This window comes from Alligator sinensis, unplaced genomic scaffold (assembly GCF_000455745.1).
Source record: "Alligator sinensis unplaced genomic scaffold, ASM45574v1 scaffold442_1, whole genome shotgun sequence".
NCBI lineage: Eukaryota > Metazoa > Chordata > Crocodylia > Alligatoridae > Alligator > Alligator sinensis.
The window spans coordinates 1,944,950-1,967,357 of record NW_005841829.1 but is presented as its reverse complement, the minus strand read 5'-3'; the positions used below and the strand labels follow the sequence as shown (position 1 = coordinate 1,967,357).

The window sequence follows — 22,408 nt, the reverse complement described above, 5'->3', positions numbered from 1 at the left end:
GCCCCTGGCAGTAGGTGCAGGGCAGAGGGATTGGGGTACCCAGGCAGTGGGGCCAGGGCTGACAGGAGTGGTGGAGACACTGGCAGTAGCAGCTGCACAGAGTGAACCAGTGCTGCCATGGGGACTGCCAGGAAGCTAAATCGGGCTGCTGTGCCACCCCCTTCCCAACACATGCCCCGGGGGGGCAAGACCAGCCAGACATGCCACAGCCCAGGCTACCCCCTGTGCCTGGGGAGGGACCTGCTGCAGGCAGGATAAAATCCTTTCGTGGGCCGAATCTGACCCAGAGGCCGTATTTCGCCACCCCTGCTGCAGAACACCTCCTCACCCAAACCCAATGAAATCCTAGCCCAAGAGAACGCCGACCTTGTCACCATGATGTCTGTTACTGATGAGTGTCTACAGTGTCCCACCTGAACACCTAAAACATCCCGGGAGCTTCAAGATGAAAGGGAGAAGGGAAACCAGGTGGTATTTGGAGGGACTAGCGAAATCAAGTGAAGTCAATTTTATTTTAAAAAATGGGAGAGATTAAAGTACTGAATAGTCAGCAGCTATTCCCTTGTGTGGGGAAACAAATGTTACTCTGTGTTCTTAGCAGCTTTACATTATCCTGTCTCTTGGGGAGAGTCTTACCGGCCACTGCTCCCCCAACCATAGATATGCTACTACAAAGACAACCAGGGGTGATTTAGGCACCCTTTAAGTTGGTGCCCAGGGTGAGTGCCCTGCTTATGGCCCTCCCTCTCCCCCAGTTACACTGCTGAAATAGGGCTCCCCATAGGTCTGGAAATGTTGCGTCATGGTAAGCAGTGGCAGTGTTACTTGCCATGGCTCCCAGAGCCATGGCAATTAACCTGGGTGCCTCTCAACCGGCTGTCCAATTTGGATGCATGGGGAGCCCCGCAGGTCATATCTGGAGTAGGGAGCTGTGTTACCTGGTCAGGGCAGGAAATTTGGTGGTGGAAAGAGCGGTGGCTGTCACAGAAATTCCAGCCCCGCAGGGCAGATGACACATGGCCCTGTACTCCGGATCTGACCTATGGACCAGCTTCATGCCACTTATTCAGCCCCCGGGGCTGGATGAGTTGAATAACACTGAGGTAGTCCTAATTGCATACCATCAGACAATGCTAGATTGCACCTAACTGCTTATTACTAGTTTGTGGTCATTTTAAATGACCCAGACAGGAGGGTTGCCAGGATGATTATTTTTACAGTAATTGATTTAATAGTCACGGCTTTTTTATGTTACTCCTCCTAAGCTTTTGGCTAATTTCAGCATCCCCTTGTGCAATTGTGAATAATTCCGTTGCATCCTTGCCTTTTTCCCCCTTTCAAATGTTTAGGGATGTAGGATTGGAAGGGGCCACTGGGCCAGTTCCCACTTTTCCAGATTCTTATTGTAATCCCCAGCCAGATCTAATTTTTCACTTTACAGGTTAGTGTCTCCAAATCTGTAAGCATTTTTGGTTGCTTTTCTACAAACTCCCTCATAACAGGGTGCTTAGAACTGAAGGCAATATTCCAGCAGTGTTTACACCAGAGCTAGACAGAGAGGGACTATTATTCACTCTGTTACATAATTTCTGCTTAGGCAGCTTGCAGTCCCAGTGGTCTTTTTGCTGTTTTCTCACATTACAGGCATGTCTTGTTTGCTGTCTACTCTGGCTACTTTGGATCTCTTTCAGAATTACTCTTTCTCGGAATCCCCCTGCCCAGTGAGTAGCTGCAATTTGGGTTATTTTTCACCAGACGTAATAAAATTGCATTTTGCCACGTGAAATTATATTTTGTTTCCTAAATCTCATTGTGTGCCTGAATTTTTACTTGCAAAGCCAACAAAACAATGCTCCTTGCCTGCAAAAACATACCCAGCCATTAATGATGGCTCCCTTGCCTTGCACACCAGTGTTGCTGTGATAGAAAATATCCCACAAGAAGATACACAACCCCCTTTCCTCCCCCTTTGCAAGACACCTCCTAACACTCCTTTGGTACAAGTCAGTCTTATTACACGTATGTAGGAGTAGGGGGAAACTGAAATGTTAAGTGATTTGCATAACTTCATGCAGAAAATCAGTGGCAGGACTAGGAACAATACTTGGAAATTGCGACCTCTTATTCATTGCCTGAATTCTTGGACTCCATTGTGGCACTGTCTATAGAGGTGATTTCTGGGATGCCTCTGATTCAGACGACCTGTTGGATGAAACATCAGAAATGAAGATTGACATCCACAAGGATTTTTCTGAGACCTAACTGAAAATGTATTATAAAACAAAGCAATTAAAGGTCATGTTTGTTAGTCACAACACTTGTGGTTTTGCTGTCTTTAGAACAACTGCCTGAATGAGAGTGGGACATCTGTGTGTGTGAGGGCTGAATTACTAAAGCAGTTGCATTTGTGGGGAAGGCGTGTGGCATAAAGTCAAGAAATATGAAAACAAGCTTTCTGTTGCAGCCAGTTCAGGTGTGGTTGTTCGCTATGGGAAGGTCTGTAACACCATCTTTGCCACTATTGATTTGACAGTCTTCAAATCGTTTAATAATGGTTTCAATGGGACCCAAGGAGAATTAAACTTCTCTGTCCAAAAGGGTGAACTGTAGTCTGTTTTGTATCATGCAGTTTGACCATGTGCTAAGAGTAATCATATTTAAGACTAGGAACAGACATGCAAAAAGACCAAGGCAGAATTGATCAAAGTTTTGTGGTTTTCTGTAAGCAGCGTAGTTTAGATCAATAGCGAGCAGAACGTACATTTGCCTTTTGGTGGGGCGGGAGACGCAAATCTTAGGCCAGGTTTCACCATTTTTAAACCAGTCTGTCTGTGCCAAACTTGTGTTTTGGGTATAGACTGGTTTCAGATCGCTTATACTGGTAAAAGTATAATGTCTGTACCTGGCCCAGATGATTGTTTTTATGTGCACAATAAGGAATTTTCATTAGGAGCTGTATCCTTTCTCTGTAACCAAACCCCAAAGGGAAAATGAAGCTGCTGAGATGATCCTTGCTAACTAGGGTGACCAACTTTTTACGATGCAAAAGTGGGACACATTGCCCCCCCCCCCCTTGCTACTCCCTGGATGAGCTGCCTGTGACTCTGTCCTGCTCCCCATCTGGGCCCCGCGGCTGTGCATTTCCACCCTGGCCCTGGGCCCCATGCACTGCCTTGGCTGGACAGCAATCCCAGAACCAGCCACCAATCCTGCCCCACTCCCTCCCTCACCGTGGGGGCCTTAATCTGCCCCCCACCCCACTGCATCATCCCCCCCCCCCCATTGACTTACCTGCAGGCAGCTGGGGGAGCTGCTTTCCACCGCTGCCTAGGGCTGTATTTTCAGCCACATGCATGTGTGCACGTGCACACAAGCATGTGGTATCCTACTCCCCCCAGTCCCAAGCAGCCCCTTGCAGGCTGGAACTCTGCCGGCCTGCAAGGGAAAACCCAGGGTTTCCCATGGTTTTCTTGCAGAGAATGGAAAGCCCGGATCCCTGCACATGATACTGGGATGATAGTTGACTGTATACAGGGAAATCTGGGACAAACACTGTCCTAGAGTCATTCAGCCTGGGACTGGGACTTCATATTCATGTTTTGAGACCATTCCACCCAATTAGGGACAGGTGATCATCCTGTTGCTAACTGATCTGACCCACGCATCTTCCTGTTTGGCCAAAAAACACCCTTTTTTCTGTTTGTTTGTTTTGGTTACATCTCCCCTACCAGCAGTGACCTATTAGCCCTTTCTTTGCCTGAGCTGCAGATGGAGCCAGAGCCACTGCAGGAAAGATGAGGTGGGGGGTGGAGTGGGGTGAGTGCTCCCCTTAGGCAGTGCCTGGGGCTCCTGCTCCCCTCTCCCACCCATCATTATGCTACTGGCTCCTATTTCACTCTAATTTAAATTTCTTGTCTTCCATTTCCAAGCCTTTTATATTGGATTAAGGCGATTATAGCTCTCCAGCCCACAGTGACAATAGCCACTTGGGCCCAGTCCCTTGCACTGTGATCTCATGCTGACTTGGACTGCCAGTCACAAGGGATGCCACTGCATCTCCCAGTATAAGAAGCAAGAGGGTACTTATTTTTCCTTAGAAGTGATAAAAGGGACCCTCTTTAGCTGCTCCCAAACAGGCAAGGCCCCCTCCCCAAGTATTTAACTTACCAACATTGATATTTAGGCCACTGATTCAGTATGGCTTGGACCCTCCTTTACATTTGTTCTTGGAGTTAGCACTTGACAGTTATGAGGCAGTCTACCCCCGACAGAGCTATTGTTTCAGGTTTTCAAGGGACTAGTATTTATCACTGAACCTACATTCGAGTTATATTTTGAAGGTTTTTTTTCATACTAAAATATTGTTTTTTTTTAACTTTTTAAAATAAAAACTGCAGTTCTGAAATATTCACAATTCCAGAAACTACCCTCCAGAAACTACTAGGACCCTAGACGTGGCTAAGATTTCATCTGGCCCTGTGCCAGCTTTGTCCAACTGTTTGCTACTTCTTCACACAAACTTTTCTGCATCTTTCGCTGGACGACTCCTTGCACAAGATGCTCTTCCTGACCTGGTATGTTAGATCAATACTCGCTTCTCCTTCAAATCCAGATTTGTTCACACCCAGTTCTGCCATGAAGAGCAGTTGGTTTGAAGGGCAGATGAAATCTAGGTGACACTATATCTCCTTGCAATAATTAACAAATATAGAAGGATATAAAATGTTATATATTTGATTGTATTCTTCACCTTTTGTGTGTCAAATGTTATCATAAACTGTAACCCTGTTGAGATGCAAAAGATGTCTCTATACATTCATATAGCTCATAATAAAATTCTGAGCATGGGCTGTGGCCACTTAGGATTTTATAATATTATAAAATCCTATGTGTGTAGCAGATAGGAATGGATGAAGATAGAGGCGGCAGCCTAGGGCCTGTAGTGCTACATCATCATCATCATCATCATCATCAGGTATGTAGTAGGAAATAACAGTAAAGAAACTTTGGGGAGGAGCGGGGACCAGCTATATGATTTCAGCTATACGCTGTAATAGCTGTCTGTTAGATACAGAAATGTGGGTTATAGTATTCTGTAACATTTATTGAACACCTTTCATTGCAAAGTCAGAAGGAGAATGAAATAAAATTCTGAATACTCATGTAAGAGGGTCCTTAATTATACGTCTTAAGTAAATGAGGTAAGTTAAGCAAATGAATATTTCTATTTACTAGCTAAATGGAGATATTAGAAGCTTCGTCCTGATCCACTGAAATGAATACCTGACTTCTTAATATCTGTGATGGAACGGGTTTGTGTCTCATGGGACTTGCTTCTGACATCCAGGTACTCTGACAGGGATTTGGGTTTTTGGTTCATCAGATTGCAATATCTGGGCCAACTCAGTTTCCGAGTCCCAGCATCCGGGGTCTTCCCTAGGCCGAACTCTCTATTTGAAGCACATGATAATTTTAGCTATGTCTCATAATATATATGAAACAAAAACAAACCAAGATGCTCTGTATTTACAAACTTTGGGGTCAGTTCTGAAAATACTTGGGTGTCTGAATAACTTGAATCACACAAGTAGCTGCACAGCCCAGCCCGAGCAGTTCAGTGCATAGTCATCCAGGCACGTAAGCGTCTGCAGAATCGGGTCTGATTGTGGCTTTTCTGCATTGCTTTCAGACCCTTGTTGCAAAGGCGAGTGTCATTTCAGCAGCTTCCTGCCTGATCCCAGTTTAAGATTACTACAGCTGAATTTAAAAATACTGCAGATGAACCTGCAGCAATCAGAAAAATAGGTCTAGCTTTTAAAGAAGAAAAATAGGTCTAGTTTCATGGCATCCTCCCTTCAAGTGAGCTGTAAAGTTCCAAACCTTTTTCGTCAAACTCTTTTTTGCAAGGTGCGTTAGGCCAGTGGTTCTCAACCTTTTTTGTACCAGGACCCATTTGTAAACATCAACGGCCAGTCCTGACCCAGTGCCCCTCACTCCCGACCTGCTGCCCCTTGCCCCCAGGCAAGTGTGGGGCACCCCAGGGGTGGGCGTGGAGCTCTGCCAGCCTGCAAGGGGAAATCTGCTGTTTTCCACGTTTTTTCTCCTTGAAAGGAGAATCCATTTCTAAAGTCTGTTTGTGACCCTTTCATATATTCTTATGACCCACTTTGGGGGGCGACCTGCGAAATGCCATGTGCCAGGCCATCAGTCCCTTTCTTAGCCAGTCCCTTGATCCGTAGGCCAGCCATCTCTTTTCCACAGCAAGTTCTACATACTCTTCACTTAGGTTTGCAGGGCGCTTGGGCTCTGTCTTGAGCCCGAGCTTTTCCCTCGGCGGGGAGCAGCTCTTTTTTGATGTCATTTTGGTTTTTCAAAGGAAAAGCATCCAAGCAGCAGCTCAGTAAGGAACCTCCCCCCTTCTTAAAGACACAGGCACGGAGTCCCCCCCCCGCCGCGCTGCACGCCGTGGAGGCTGAATGCAATCCAAACTCCGGCATCCTTTTCTGCCTCCTCTTTTAGGGCAAAGATCTCCAACTTCCTGAAATTGTTGGAGTGGATTTTTTTCTTCCTCCCCCCCAGAGGCAGAAAGCAGCTGCTCAGGAAAGGCTGCGAAGCAGGCAGAGCAGCTAGGAGTCTGCCTCCCTCCCTCCGTGCCTCCCTCCCCCTCTTTACGGGGCTCCCCCTGCCCCTTTTGTCTCTCCTGGGAGGAGCCAGTCAAAGGCACATTGTACCGATCACAACCGGGCTGGAGCCGGGGGGTGGAAAGCTCGGACTGGTGGCCACTGGGAGCAGATCGCGGTGGATAAATAGCGAGTCCGCTCCCTGGCGCGAGCAGTGTCTGCAGGGAGATGGGCAAGCGGGTCTAAGCAGCAGCAGCCTGCTCCATCTCTTGGTTGGTTGGTTGGGGTTTTTTTCCTCCCCCCCAAAAAAAATCCTCGAGGCAGCCCTAATTTAAAATCCAGAGGGTGAGTGGAAAATGCACTTCTTTTTTTTTTTTGGTCTTTCAAGTAGCAATCTGAGGTAGGTTTGGCTCACTCCGGCTGCAGAGAGGGGAGGGGAGGGGAGGGGAGGGGATCGTGCCGATTTCAGGGGTGCCAACCCTGCCTTCTGCCATCACCTCCATTGCAGGGGGCTCCGTCTTGTGGGAAGAGGCGATCCTCGCAAGGCTGTTGCCATTGAAAACAGGCTTTGTTGGGTTGAAGAGGTGTTGATCCGGAGCTGGGGGCCGGGAGAGCAAAAGCAAGCTGTGCCCCAGCCTCTACGAGACAAGGGGAGGGGGGCTTGGTTGCTCAGCCGGACCCTTGGCATCTCGGTTTTGCCCGCGCCTTGCTCTTTGCGGGGCAGTGCATGTGCTGAGAGCGGAGCCCCTGTGAGTCAAAACAAAAAACAACCCAATGAAGTTCCCTCTGTACAAAAAGAAACCAAAATAGAAGCTCCGGGCTCGAAAGCTTTGCAGGAGTGAGTCATTTTCAAAGCAGAATGCCTCATGCTAACCCTTCCCCGGAGACACCATCAGGCTGAAACTTGGAGGAGGTGTGTATGTAGTGGGTGGGGGGGGGGGGGGCATTTTTGCTCTCTAAGTTTGCTAAATCAATGTAATCAATCTGGAGCCTGACTGAAACCATGGCAGTGGCAGAGGTGTGTTGGAAGAGGCTGAGCAGCCTTCCCCTGTGTCCTGCTCCCCCATGGTGGTGTACAATGCACTTGTCTGATCTTTTTGTGAATGGAGCTGCAAGACTCTTCCTTCCCTAATAAGCTACAATGACTGGAAAAGATATTTAGAGCTGAAACTTGGTTACTTAGACACATCTCTCATCGGACACTTCAGAGTTTCCATGAGTAGAGAGACTCCAGCTCCCTTTCTTCCCCTGAGTCTGTGAAATCCCCCAGCATTTGCAACTCTTATCACTTGCCCCGGTGGGTAGAAATGCAAATGTCTGTATGCAAACTTTGGGTGTGGCACAGTTCTTAAGTGTCTAGATTGAAAAGAAGATCCTAGTGTTTTTCCCCCTTCTGTCCCTTCAGTCATATGGCAGATCTGTACATACTAAGCCATGTCCTTTGATTTTATATGGTTTGTTTGTCAATGCTAAGTGCTGAGAATATTAACAGACCATGGTGCAACTTTGTGGTGGGAAAGGTTTCATTTACCAGTACATGGTTCAACTCGCAATGTGTTTGAATTTTGCATTTACGGTGTGTATGTATCTTTCATAGAATCATGGAAAACTAGGGTTGGAAAGGACTTGAGGAGGTCATCTAGTCCAACCCCCTGCTCAAAGCAGGATCATTCCCAATGAGATCATCCCAGCCAAGGCTTTGTCTAGCTGGGTCTTAAAAGCCTCCAAGGATGGAGATTCCACCACCTCTCTGGGTAACCTGTTCCAGTGCTTCACTGCCCTCCTCATGAGAAAGTTTTTCTTAATATCTAATGGAAACTTCCCTTGCTGCAACTTGAGACCATTGCTCCTTGTTCTGCCATCTGCCACCATTGAGAACAGTCTAGCTCCATCGTCTTTGTAACCACCCTTTAGGTAGCTGACGACTGCTATTAAATCCTTAAAATGTGTAGTGTGGCTTCAGCTGGACAGTGTGCAATCACACATGGTTTTTTACCTGTACCCGTTCCAGAAGCCACTTTGAAAGTGTGCAGTAGGCCATGATAGCAGAGGGTGCTGCTAGTTCGATGTCTGGTCTTGTCTAATACAGGGGTCAGCAACCCCCGGCACACATCCTGAGCATGGCACTCAAGGCCATTTTGCTCGGCACACCACTGTTATCCTGGGCTCTAAGCAGCTGCTGCCAGCCACGGAGCCCAGGCTGGTCCTAGCAGGCGGTTGGGAAGATGCAAGCCCTGCTGCAAGAAGACAGGGCTCCGTGGGCTGGCTGCAGCCCGGAGGCTGCAACATGTCAGCACTCCGGCACCTTCCAAGGTAGACATTGTGGTTTTTTTGGCACTCTGGCCAAAAAACGTTGCCTACCCCTGGTCTAATATGTATGCAAAGTCTTTCTGCAAAGGCAGTCTGGGTTTATGAGTTGTGGGGAAATTTGTGCTGTTAGTTTCATCAACTTTACCCACAGCACAAGGGATGATTTTTTGCTGACACTGCACAGCAACAAAGATGCAGTGTCTAATACTTTTGGCGAACTCGTGTTCAGCACCCATTTAACCTCAGTGGCTCTCAGCAATGGTAAATTTCTGGTAATCTGGACAGTGTTAGTGACTTCTGCAGGAGAACGATTTGTAATGTCACAAACTGTGGAGAGAAGAGTGGCACTGGCTTAAAAAAGCTCACAAGAACAATAAGCAGTGTTTTCCTCTTTTCCTGGAAAAAGTGGCATGAGAACCCTTTTGGAGCCCTCATTTATTTAATTTTGGTTTGTTTTTCTCATGTCCTGGTTTTCTATCTTAATCCCCAGATAATATTTTCCCTTGAGAATGCTGGCTGTAGGTTTCAGAGGTGAGCTCTCTTCCTCCACAGTAGTCTTTACTTTTAGCTTGTCTCTTTCTAATGAGCTAGGTGCTATGGTTATAAACTGTTTGTGCCATTCTAGAGCAGTAGGAATAAACTATCCAAATTAAAATTAGCCTGCTTGGATTGGAGAAAATGTTGCTACTTCCTGCATTAACTATTATAAATGAGGACTCCAGGTATAGTTTTTATAGGCTTATTTGCATGGGATTTTAGGCTGCTTTTGTGGCTAATTAGGTTTTTCCCATATCAATATAGTTATGCTTATCCTTCCTATTAGGAATTGCTTAAAATGTGGATGCTTTTCCTGTTCTATTTTTGTACTGCATAGCCTCATCACAGGTGTCCAGCATGTTGGCAATAAAGTAATCCTTAGACAAGAGCTATAAAGGACCAGGGTGAAATAAATTGCAAAAAATCCATGGCCATCTATGAGTTTATGGCTGGTGATATGCTGCACACCTTGGTTTATGGGAACCTCAGCTACGGCAGGGACAGAACTCTGATCTTTTTGGTCCATAAGCACATACCTCCTAATGAACCACAGGGAAATCTGCCTTTTCTGTTGCAGTGGAAGCAGCACACACACCAGCTGGTTCAGTACGATTTCAAATGGGATAGCAGAAAGTAAGACAGCAAATAAGAATTACGTTAGCTTTTTAACTCACACAAGACAAAAAACACTTTTACTTTTTCGGGCGGGTGGAAGCTGGGATCTCTTTCTTTCATTAATTCCATTTATATATTTTGAGGCAAGAAGAAACCAGCGTGATCTAAACTGACTTCCTGCATAACATGAGCTGTAGGAGCTCACTTAGTTCTTGTATTAAGCCTATTTCTTTGTTGTAGGCAGAGTTGTCTAACTTCCAGGTAGCTGGGGGGTGTTGTGCTAACATGGTCTGCAGACCTGGTTGATGCATGGGTGAGTGTCCCCTGGCTCCCTGCTCCTGGACTGCCCGTCGTGCCCCCTTTGCTGCCTGCATGGCTTGGGCAGGCTGACTCCCTCCTCTCCCAGCTGCACATGCCACTTGGCCAGTCCCTTCCCCGCCAGATCCCTTACCACAGCACAGGCAGCCCAGCTTCCCCCCACTCCATTGTGCCCCCCTTCTGGCTGCACGCACCACTCACCGGAGTGGGCTGCCCAGCTGCCTTCTTTGCGCCATGTGCTTGGGCGCTCCAGCCACTCTTGGCCACTGGGCCAAAGAAACTGGGGGAAGAGTGGTGGTTAGGCATGGGGCTGCATGCTAATCCTTTGATTAGCATGCTAGTTAGACAGTCCTGGGTTTAGGGATAGTATTGTTTTTATAAAGACATCAATTGAATTTTTTTTCTCCTTTAATTCATGTGTTTAAAATACTGCTCATCAGAACACGGTGAGTTGGGCTCTCCTTTCCCATAACACCAGAAAAAGAAGACTTGGGATTTAAAAATGATCAAAGAAAACTTTTTTTTCTCCTACACCGCGCATCGTAGTTCATCTGTGGGATTCATTGCTGCAGGATGGTACTGTGGCAATGTTCTTAGTAGGTTTTCAAAAGGGATTTGACATGTACAGATGGGCTATGATGCATCTCTGGACTATGAACTCTTGTAGTTGGATCAGGGGCCAAACACTAACTGAGACTGGGAAGGAACTTCACCAAGGAGAGAATATTCCATAATTTTGGGAGTATTTTGCACCTTTATTAGAAGCAATTGATTCTGGTCATTATTAGGGATGAGACATTTGACTAGAGAGATCATGGGTTCGTTGTATTTTTATGAATTCTGTTTATCTACTTATTCAGTGATGAATGTTTTCAGTTGGGGTTTTGCTGTGGTTGTTCCTAAAAGAGCATTTCCTGTAGCATCAGGCAACAAAACCCATTAGAGAGACTTTCCTTGCTTAAACATGTAAATTTAGCAGAAGCGTGAATATTTTCTTCTACTTATTTTACGGTGTAGTTAAAATAACAACCAGTGCATCTATCTTGATTGCACTTTGCCCTTCAAGATAGAGGCCCATCTAATCGTGTTGTATAATATTTATCAACTCCGTTTTGTCAGTTTTGATCAATGATAAGGCTTTCAAGGTTTGTTTTCAAAACTGAAACACTCAGTTACACTAAAAGTAAAAAAGAAGCACTGGCACAGACACATCCCTGATTCGATGTTGTCCGCTCTTGTGCTATGTGGAGGTTTTCTTGAACTTCTATCTCTCAAAGGATGTGGGAGGTGAGAATCACAGTTTTAATTTGAGGGAGAGGACAGAAAAAGTTTATGGCTCTTCTTGTACAAGAATAAAAGCTTGAGGACATGACCCAAGTCTATGCTTGAGGCTAAGAAAGCCAGCAGGCAACTCAAAAGAACAAATATATACATACATATATTTAAAAAAAACACCAAATTGAACATTTTTGGCCAATTTTGTGATATTCATGATTGTGCATGGTTTGGAGTTGGTGTCTGTGTTAACTATAAATTCTGGTTAAACTCTGGTTAACCTGTCAATATTAGGTGTACTTTCTTACCAGGTGATCTTTCAAGGTCCCTTCCAGCCCTTACTCTCTATGATTCATCACTGCGGGTGTGCAAATCTAGCTTTAGCACAGTAGCAAAATGTATGCCATGATTTGCTCCTTGTCTAGTAAGGGATAAAAACTTACTGCCTCTGTATGCTATGGGGTTATCCTTGGTTCAAATGAGCCGTGTGAAGTCCTCGCTGAAAACACATGTGAGGGCTCGTTAGGTAAATAGGCCTCATGCAGCCATGAGTATTTTAGCCACTACATTTTCTAACCCAGAGTGGTTAAAATGCTGGTCACTGGTCCTTGCTAGCACGTCCACTGTTCTTTACTGCCAGTGGAAGAGTGGGTACAACAGTGGGACATGTTAATAAAGGATGTAGAGCAGATGGCCCAACTATGTTGGAGCACTTCTATGTTAAACATGCATCCTGCATTTGTGCAAGAGGTGGAACTACATATCCCTTGAGGTCCTTTCCAACCTTGTGATTTGCCCCTAAAAGATTTGTGGTTATTTAAACTGAATTAGGTAATGTCTAAAAAGATCTTTGGTGCTCTCTCATTACCATCTCATAGGGATTTAATCATGCTCTTAAATTTAACTGACATGGCTTCCTTTGTTTTGCATCTGTGTTGGGGGGGGTTTTGTAATAGATTACTTTGTAGCTGACTTACTGAGCACCTACATACATTTCTTGTTTTTCTCAAAAAATAATTTTCTCTGTAGTCAGAACAAACCTGTTTTGATCTGCACAAATTATTCTGTGCCTAGGACAGTGCACTTTGTCTAAATTAACAAATATAAATGTGTCCTGTGGATGCTACTAGTATTGTGAAGAGAGACTGAAAACAGGTTAAAGCAGCTGAAAATTCACCTTGCTTTATGAGTTCAAAGGCATAAATGTATTACTGATAGAGTACGCTTATACTTATGCTATATTGATAAAAAAATAATTCCCATAACCAGAACAGTTGTGACTTTCAAGTGTAGCCTTAGCCTACTTAGCTGTACTGAATTTCCATGCATAAAGTCCGGCTGAACGAGAATTTGAGTTATTACTAAGATGTTTTATGTGTTTTACTGCCCAAAAGGGTACGATTTTACATCGAAATAGCTCAAGTGAGTGATCTTCCTGTAAAAAAAGAAGAAATCCCCCCCCAGCAGAGACAAGGTATTGGTAATTTTTACCTCAGTGTAAATAGTCAAGGTCAAACTATAACCGTATTCAGTTAGCTACATCTTGATGGGTGAACTTCAAATGACTGGTTGCAGATAAATTTACTGCTTGGTAAACCTCTTAGAGAAGAGATTGCAATACTTTCTGCAGCCAAACACAATAGAGGATTTGGGCATATTTGGAAGGGAACGACTTTTTTTATTATTATTTTTTTAATTAAAACTAAATTCTGCAGAAATTAATTGTTTAGTATGCCTGCTTTTCTTTGACCCCCTCCTCATGCTATTTCACCAGGAGAAATGTCTTACTTGGCATTTGTAAATGCTACAGTGGGTTTTCAAGCCTTGCTATCAGGTCTGTTAGTATTTGTGTTTAAAACAGTGCTGTACCGTTTTGCTACAGGCTGTAACCTGTCTTGTAGTGTGGTTGCTGCTTATACGAGAAATTTAGTTTGGCTTAAACCACTTGAAATCAATTCAGTGGTTTTAATAAATTTAATTAAAAACGATAACTCGACCAAATGATTGAGTTGCTCTTTTATTGCATGTTCCATTCACATGCTTCACAGTGTGAATTTAAAGCAATTTAACCCTTTTCACACCCGTGAAAGGTAGGCAATATTTTCTGTTTTTCAGGTGCAGAAACTGAAGCTGAGGATTAAGTAATTTGCCAAAGGTATTGTTCGCAGTTGGTGACACACACGAACAGAAGCCAGTTCTCTTGCATACTAATTTCATGCATTCATTACAAAGTAGTTCTTTCTCTGTATGCTTGATAGCACTATTCACTCTCACTCAAAACTAAAATAACGGGCTACCGCGTGGTAACTATTTTCTTAGAATTTTTATAAGTAATGTTATTGCCAGTAGTGCAGCATGTCTGTGAAGTGTACCTATTTAATACCATATACTTCAGAGGCAGATGTGGTCTCTGAAATATAGTGGGAAGCATCAAATCGCAGTGGGTTGAATGCAAAGGTTTTTCACCTCTCCTGTTCTTATACATTTCCTTATCACACTTACCCAGCGCCTTGCTGATTTGTCACCCCTGAGTTTCTCTGCAAATTGTGGGTGTGTGCATGAGCACGTTATGTGCATGTGTTTTATAAAATGGGCCTGGGTTCCAGAACTTCTGCTGACCCTGCTCAGAGTCGATGATGAAATATCTCAGGCTGGGGCAGAAATTACTCATCAACTGGTATAAGCGATCAGAAACCAGTTCAAATCTGTAACAGAAGTTCAGCACGCTTAAACTGCTTTCAAAATGGCCACAACTGGTTTAAGACAAGCCTGGATGGCTGTAGTATCAGACTTAACTGATTTAGGGTAAATTGGCTTCTTGAACTTCTGTTCTAGATCCCCTCCAGATTCAAGTTAACTCAGTCCCCCAGCATCCCAGGTTGCTTTGAAACTCCCTTGTAACACCCCTCCCCGCCTCCACCCCAACAGGGTGGGCAGACTAGCCTTACCCCAAGTTGTTTGTTCCAGCCAGGGGGGCATACTCTAGCACCCCCCGGCTTCTGGTCTGGGCCACTGTAGGCCTGCAGCTGCATTTCTGGAATCGAAAGGGAAGGTGTGTTCCCTTGCCTATCAGTTCTATGTATGCAGCTTTGACTAACCTGTGAAGATTGAATAAATTCAGCCTTGGGTCTTTTGATTGTCTGTACTTAGCCTTAGAGGGCACGTCCCCACATATCACTGCTTTGTGCCCCAGGGCACGCCCCTGCACGCATGCTCCAGTGCATGCCAAATTGTCCCGGGTGGAGTAAGGGAGACCAGGGCCAGCACCTGCGCTAGCCCCAGCAGTCTTACCTGGGGTCCTGGGCAGCAGCATTGCCGACCCAGCATCATGGAGCCCAGCTGACAGCGAGAGTGTGGCTCTGGATGGCCAGGCTTGGTTGGCCAGGCTCTGGATGGCCAGTGCACGCTGCTGTTGCATGTGCCACACTGCTCTTTGCAGTGTTTGTTTTTTTTAATACCAGGACATCCCACTATCAAATTTTGGCCCTGCAATGCTAATTTGCAGTGTAGTACATGGTTGCACATTCCCCATGTTTGGTTTGCAGTGTTACAAACAGGCTTGCAGTGCTGCAAACCACACGTATGTGCTTCTCTGGACACGCCCAGAGGGATAGCCTCATTAGGAACACTTGGAGACATGGCTTTGTCCAGTGAATATGGCCCTGGATTAAGAGATGGGTTCTGTGCCTAACTCATGCTTATTCATCTGGGTGAGTCAATTCACTGGCTGTCTAACTGCATTTCCTTATCTGTAATCTTGAGATAAGGATCCTTGCTCTTTCATAACATGCTAGGAGATCCCTAGATGAAAGTACTAAGAATGCACAGAGCTATCTGAGCACCCACATGACACTGCTCTGTTACACTCACTTCGTCTTAGTCTTTTCATGAGACTAAATGGAGGCTGGGAAAGCCAGTGGGGGCAGGGGAGCCTATGCGTTCTTCCCTGATTTTGGATGTAAGAGATACTGGAGCAGTGAGTTCAGGCTACAGGGCCTGGGGGCAGCCAAAGGGAGGGCTGCTGGGAGGGGGAATCCCATTTCTCTCTTAGCCCTCCTCTTCCCCACAGCTGTGACACTGCAGGCAGCAGTTAGTGCTGTGCCTATTTAGTGAGCAGATGTCTGGGTATCAGGTACTATGATCAGAAGTATGAGACCTGCAGGAACCGGCTCCAGAAGGGAAGTCTTTGGCCATGTGTAGACGAAACGAGGGACATGTATGCACAACACTTTAAAGAGGGCTGAATGCTTTTGCACCGCTTTAATGGTGTCAGTGTTTGCACTCCTCGGCTGCATATGGTGCATTAATTCCAGCTGCTGAAGGAAATTCGGCGGCATAATGCACCTTAAATGACTTGGGGCACAGCAAATTTCCTGCCCCTACAGGCGCAGAGCAAAGCACCAGGCTCTGCGCAGCTCCATGGCTCTGCAGGAAGCCCAGCAGGCAGCCTGGCAGCAGCCTGGGAAGGCAGGCTCTGCCCAAGAAAAGCGGCGAGCCTGATCTTTTTTTTCCCCCTGCCCCGGAGCCTGCCTGGGGGGAGGTGGGGCACCATGGCTGTGGAGGGAGGCACCAACCCCCTCTGCAGCCCAGGGACCTCTCTGCCCGCCAGCAGCTTGCCCTCCCCGCCTCACCACTGGAGAGGCAGGTAAGTCGGGTGTGCACATTACATGGGGCTTTAATTGGCCCTAAATTGAAGCGATGTTTTTAAAAATCCACTGCTTCAACTTAGGGTCCCCCTTTCGTCTACACACACCCTTTGATTCTATGATTCTATTGTAGAAGCAGGACGTCGGCTGCCGTGGTTCCCCCACTTTACCTCTGGCAGGTTAGGGTGTTATGTCAATGTTGTGTCAGGGTTGACGGTAGTCTTATGTACAGTTTAGATGATGGAGTGTATAAGAAGGTTTGAAAAGGGATGATCCTGCCTCAGGCAGGGGGTTGGACTAGATGACCTCTGGAGGTCCCTTCCAGCCCGCTTATCTATAAATCTGCACCCCTAGCTTTTGCACCTTGGACACTTTCTTCTGCAGCTGTTTTTTGGGGGGGATTGACTGATTGACAGTGTAGCACCACTGGGTAGACACTAACTTTACCAGCCCTTGAGGCAACTCCTACATGACATCCAGTTTGGGCTTTGCTTTTCATTGCAAGTAGGAGGGTTTTATCAGCATGTCTGTGTAGAGGGTGTAGGTGTTACCCAAATGAAGACCTGCAGAAGCTGAAGCTTATATCTAAACTTGTCTCAGTTTGGGGCTTTTTGAATAACTGTCTATGTGAAAGCAGATCAGAATCAAGGGGAGGAAGGGTTGGTGTTGTGGCCGTTATGTGCTGCAAAAACATTTTCATACAAAATATAGTGGCAAGGTTAGCCTGTGCTTAGAGCTGTTGTCTGCCTTAATTTAAATAGGGAGGGGGCGGTGGGGGGACATAAGTGATAGCAATCTGTGAAAGCAAGTTTTGCTTTTTGATTTTTCTGATAATACAAATATTTCCTTAGGTTTTAATACAGCTAATAATAATACAAATATAATACAATCATACATATTTTCCTTATAATACAATAATGCATCATTTTTGATCGTACAAATTTTCTTGCACGCATTTTTACAAGATGACTTTTGACAAGGAATTGAAAATTCAAGTCCCTTTCTAATGCTAAAGAGAAAGATATGCTGCTATGCCACATGCTCCTACGTTCACGGTCTAGGCTAAAAGAAATCTGTGCCCCTTAAGAAATGCCATTTACTGGCTCAGACTGTAGGTGTTGGTGGGAAGCTGGTGATTATCAGAGGCAGGAGCTTCATGGAGGAGATGGGATTTGCACTTGTGGGCTGGTCAAAGTCCTCTTATTTGCAAATTGCCATTGGCACTGAAAACTTCAGCTAGGCATGGGTTTCTGACTTCCAGGGGCTAGAGCAACCCTGGTGAAGAGTGAAGCTGAACATATGTGGAGTAGTTTTTCCGACTCAGGTTCTGTTTTGGGGGATTGAAATCTCAAATAGTTCTTAAGTTCCTGGTCTGGTGTTCTGAGTGAAGTCTAGTTCTTTCGTCTGGAGTTTCTGCTTGCAGAATTTACAAGTTTTCCCTTTTCTTCTTTTTTTCTTTTTTTTGCCACTGGGATTTTCAGAGTAAACAAAGTTTTAACGTACTCACAGAAAATACTTTCATTTGATGTGCGTGATTTGACAATCTGATCAAAGGTGTTTATTTAGCCTTGTAGTTTAGTCCTCACCATTCTTATTCACACCCATGGATTTGAAGTGCCTCAGTCCATGGGCTGTCTTTCTTCAATATTTGGATATAACATGTGACAGTAAATAAATAATGAGTAATCCTTTTTTGGCATGAGAAGTCCTGTTTAAGTGAATAAGACTGATTACATGGGTAAATGTTCTTGCCTTGCTTTGGTTCAAGCAGGTTGAGATGCATGGTAAGGTGCCCATTTCTTTGCAGGTCTGTTGGACCAAGCCCAACATTTTAATGAGGTAGCATTTAAAAAAATGGACCATGTAAGGTGCAGGTAAAGCATCCAAGGGGGATTTTCAAAAGCATCCAGGTGCCTAATTTCTGTGGTCCTGTGGGTACCTAGTGGGATTTGGGGATTTTGAAAATTCCAAAAGTTTGAGGTGCCTAAATACCTTTATCAATCTGCTCCTGTGATCATACTTCAAATCCTGTAGAAGTCACGGGAAGACTCCTACTGATTTAGATTTTAAGCTTTAAAGTTACTATTTTTAGCTATCCTTGAATTAAGGCACATTTTCTCATCTGAACCAATTTCAGAGTGGGGTTTTAATAATTATGTGAATAAATCCTAAATTAATTATCATTCCTCCATTGTTCCAACCCTTCATAAATTAAAACCTTTTACGGATTTTTCTTGAGGAAACTGAGTAATTGGAAAAAAGAATGGAAGTTGGATTGTGAACTTAACAGCAGCAGACTCGATCTGCATTCACTTGAAATATGTAAACTACACCCATGCACAAGCACACCATTTTGAATGGTACAATTCTGTGAACTGCTCACATCTGTCAGTAAATTATTTAAAGAAGCATGATTCAGAAATAAAACTATCTTTGAACCTTATCTGTTGAACTCAAATCAAGGATTTACTGATCACACATTCTGTTAAAGATTTACTGGGCTTGAATGGGAAGCAGCTGATAGATATTTTTTCTATACCTTTTCATGTCTAAATAGACTGACTGCGTGAAGTAGAGCTATGTTTTTGCTAAAGGAAGCCAAATGTGGATTTGTAAATCTAGGACAGTGGGACGTTCTTTTTGAAATGATTATTTATGTTTCCTAGAGCTTTATGGAAAAGTCCTAAACTCTTCTGGCACATCATGTCTTTTCCAGTACATGCATTGTAAGTTTAACCTTATCCTACAGTGGCGCAAGAGTATGTAAAGTGAGAAGGAGAATGAAGGCGATCTCTTGTTTAAAAGAATTACATTAAAAAGTTGAATGTCTTCATTCTCTTATTTCTAGAGTGGCATAAAGTGAAAAGTGTGTCTTATAATATCTGAGTTGTGTTGGCTAGTTTTGAGGAGGGGTGTGAAGCTTTGGTTGAGTGAATAAGGCTCCGATTTTTTTGATTTTTCTGCATTGGGTTTAAAGTTGCTTTTTGTCTTGTGGCAATTTGGTGTGAATTTGCTTATGGTCTTGACAAACACAAGTGGTGCCAGGTACCTTATCGCAAGCCCCTCAGTCCTTATTGCTACCCCAACGTTCCCACTGGCAGCTCTTCCAATACCCGCACTGCCTTTGCCACATAACTTGATTCCAGTGCATATTGGCCCCTTCCCTGGATTTTGCAGAGAAAAAAATCAAGGGAAATTTGACATTACTCAAGATACAAAGTCTGTACTCTTGTTAAGTATTTGTTGACCTGCCATTTTTTTTAATGAACCCTGGATCATCAAAAAATGCATATTTTTGACAAAGTGTTGCCAGTCTCTATCTCTTGGACACCGTTTCCCATAAGGAACAACTATTTTGGCTGAGCTTGCTTCTCTTCTAGGCAGTCAAATGTATTTTTGTCTATTGCAGGGATGCCTTTTGCTAAAATATTTCTATAATCAGTTCTTTATCTTTTGTTTGCTTTGTAAACCATCAGTTATAAACTTGGAGCACTGATATGGTTTGCTTATGGGGAGAGGCTATCTTTTTTAAATTTTAAGAAAAGGTAAAACCAAAACAAACTAAAAAACCAGATCCTAAGAGATATACCGGTATGTATGTGGTTCTTTCCTGAGAGGTTCCAGATTAGAGGATCTTGCTCATGGTCAGTGGTGATTTGAGGATTCCTTCAGGAAATGTTTTCTTTGAAATTCAGAGGATGGTCCAGGAGCTGCCTATTTTCCTAAGTCCTATATTCTTTTAAATCTCTCATGGAAGTATTTTCTAACGTGTAACTTCCTGCAGATGGATGCAATTACACTCTTGTTAGTTTATGTGCATTTCCTCAGTTCAGGCAGTCGGAGACCATTTGAAGACAACAGAAATCTGACTGTCTTGACTGTACGTACATGGCAAATCTGCTTTGTTTTGACTCTGGAGGCTTTTTGCAGATCAGTTATTAAGTTTATCTTTTGGGACTAGTTGATTAGTTCGGGTGTTGGGCAATGGGTAAGGGGGTAAAGTGGAAGACAATATCACATCTCCTTGATCTTCAGCAAGCTTCCTGTCTGAAATACATAGGAACACTGCTAGATGGGTAGATGGGGAATCTGGTTGGGGAAGACAATGATGGAATTGGTATGAAGACTGCATTATTCTGTTGGACTTGGAGGTGTTCTGCAGGACTGGACCGTGTGGCGCACACTGCTGCTGACCAGAGCTGTTCTTGTATTGCAGTCAGTACTCAGATGTGGACATTAGCAAAAATAAGACAACATAGTTGAGTGACTAGAATACTAAATTGTCACTCAGGACATTTGGGCTCTATTTTTAGTTTTAATACTGATGTGCTGGGTGACCTTGGCTAAGCCACTTCATCTGCTAGCCCTCATTTTAAGGATAGCAATGTTTCTCTCCTTTGTAAAGCATTTTGGGTTCCACGGATAACAAGTGGTAAGTGTTATTAGAGCTGGGCGTTATTGTTGTAAATATAAATGTAATATTGTTATGTCTCACTGATATCCATGATATGTGTGGTTTCTTCATTGCCACCAAAGCCACCTATGGTCTGTGCACTCAGGGACTGACCCCAAGCACTCAAGGACCAACCCCACTGCCAATGGAGGAAGGATGGAGGAAACCTGATGGAAAAAAGGTTGGTCCCTGAGTGTTTGGACCATAGATGACTTCCTCCAAGGTTGGAAGAAACCTGATCAAGGAAAGAGGAGCCATCAACGCGAAAACCCTCCCGAGCTATTCCTTCCACTTGCTGAAGAGCTCCTCCTGGTATCTCAGTGTGGATTTAGGGCATCAAGAGGCACAACTGACACGATCTTGCCAGCTGTAGGAGAAATGCTGGGAACAGCATAAGCCTCTGTACATGGCCTCCTATAGCCTAATGAAAGCTTTTGACTCTTGTCAGCCAAGAAGGGTTGTGGAGGATCCTTCTGAAGTATGGATACCCACCAAAATTTGTCACCATTCTCTGCCTGCTCCATGATGGTATTTGAGCAGTGGTTCTCAGTAATGGATCTATCACACACCCCTTGGAGGTTAAAATGGGGGGAGTTAAGCAAGGCTGTCTCATTGCTCCAACACTCTTCTTAATATTCCTTGCCGTGATGTCACATCTGACCGCCAACAAGCTTCCAGCTGTAGTGGAACTAAACTACCGAATGGATGGCAAGCCGTTTAACCTCAGCCAACTCTGAGCCAAAACCAAGACCACCGTGACCTCAATTACTGAGTTCCAGTACGCTGATGATGCTGTAGCATGTATTCACTCAGAAGCAGACCTTCAGGTAATTGTCGACGTCTTTACTGAGGCATGGAAGAAAATGGGATGGATGCTTAACATTCAGAAGACTAAGGTTCTCCACTAACAAGCTCCTAATAAACAGTCCGCAGTTCCATTAATTCAGATCCATGGTGAGACTGTACAGAACATTGAATATTTCCCATATCTCAGAAGCCATCTTTCGCAGAAGGTTGACATCAATGAAGAAATCCAACATTGCCTAAATGTGCAAGCACAGCCTTTGGATGCCTGAAGAAATGCGTGTGTGAAGATCACAGCATCAGATCTGAAACCAAGCTCATGGTTTATCAAGCATTCATGATCCCCATCTTGCTGTACAAACCTGAGACATGGACAGTGTACAGGAGACATCTAAAGTTGCTGGAGAAGTACCATCAACACTACCTGTGGAAGACCCTCCACATCCAGTGGGAAGACAGATGCACCAACGTTAGCCTCCTTCTGCAAGCAAACACCACGAGGATCATCTGACATCAACTTCGTTGGGCCAGCCATGTCAACCAAATGTCCGACTCCAGACTCCTGAAACAAGTTTTATTCTCCCAGCTCAGCCAACATGTCCACTCAAGAGGAGGCCAGAGAAAGCGCTTCAGGGATGTCCTTGAGGTCACCTTAAAAAAATGCAACATCAATATCAACTCGTGGGAGGCCATCGTCCAGGACCACCCCAAATGGAGAAAGAGTTTGTTGCAGGGATCTCAGTACTTTGAAACCTCACAACAACAGGAGATGGAAGTGTTTGAACAATAAAACCAGTGTGTTGCAGACCAAATCAAGGATCCAGCACCAC

The 22,408-nt window shown here is 44.6% G+C and overlaps 1 protein-coding gene across 11 annotated transcripts in view; it reads left to right on the top strand.

The window, feature by feature from the left end:
* PRR5L (proline rich 5 like) overlaps nt 1-22,408 on the top strand; it is an 82,954-nt gene that overhangs the window by 11,006 nt on the left and 49,540 nt on the right. For 3 of the 11 annotated variants that reach the window (XR_322784.1, XM_006014643.2, XM_014527108.2), the window contains exon 1: nt 6,737-6,965. The exons of 3 other annotated variants lie outside the window; for them this stretch is intronic. The gene's annotated coding sequence lies outside the window, so the exon portion shown is untranslated. Of the gene's footprint in view, nt 1-4,558; nt 4,575-6,736; nt 7,021-7,516; nt 7,534-13,790; nt 13,831-22,408 lie in introns of those variants that run through there. 5 more of the 11 variants (XM_025202517.1, XM_025200987.1, XM_025200459.1 and 2 more) reach the window with 4 other exon arrangements.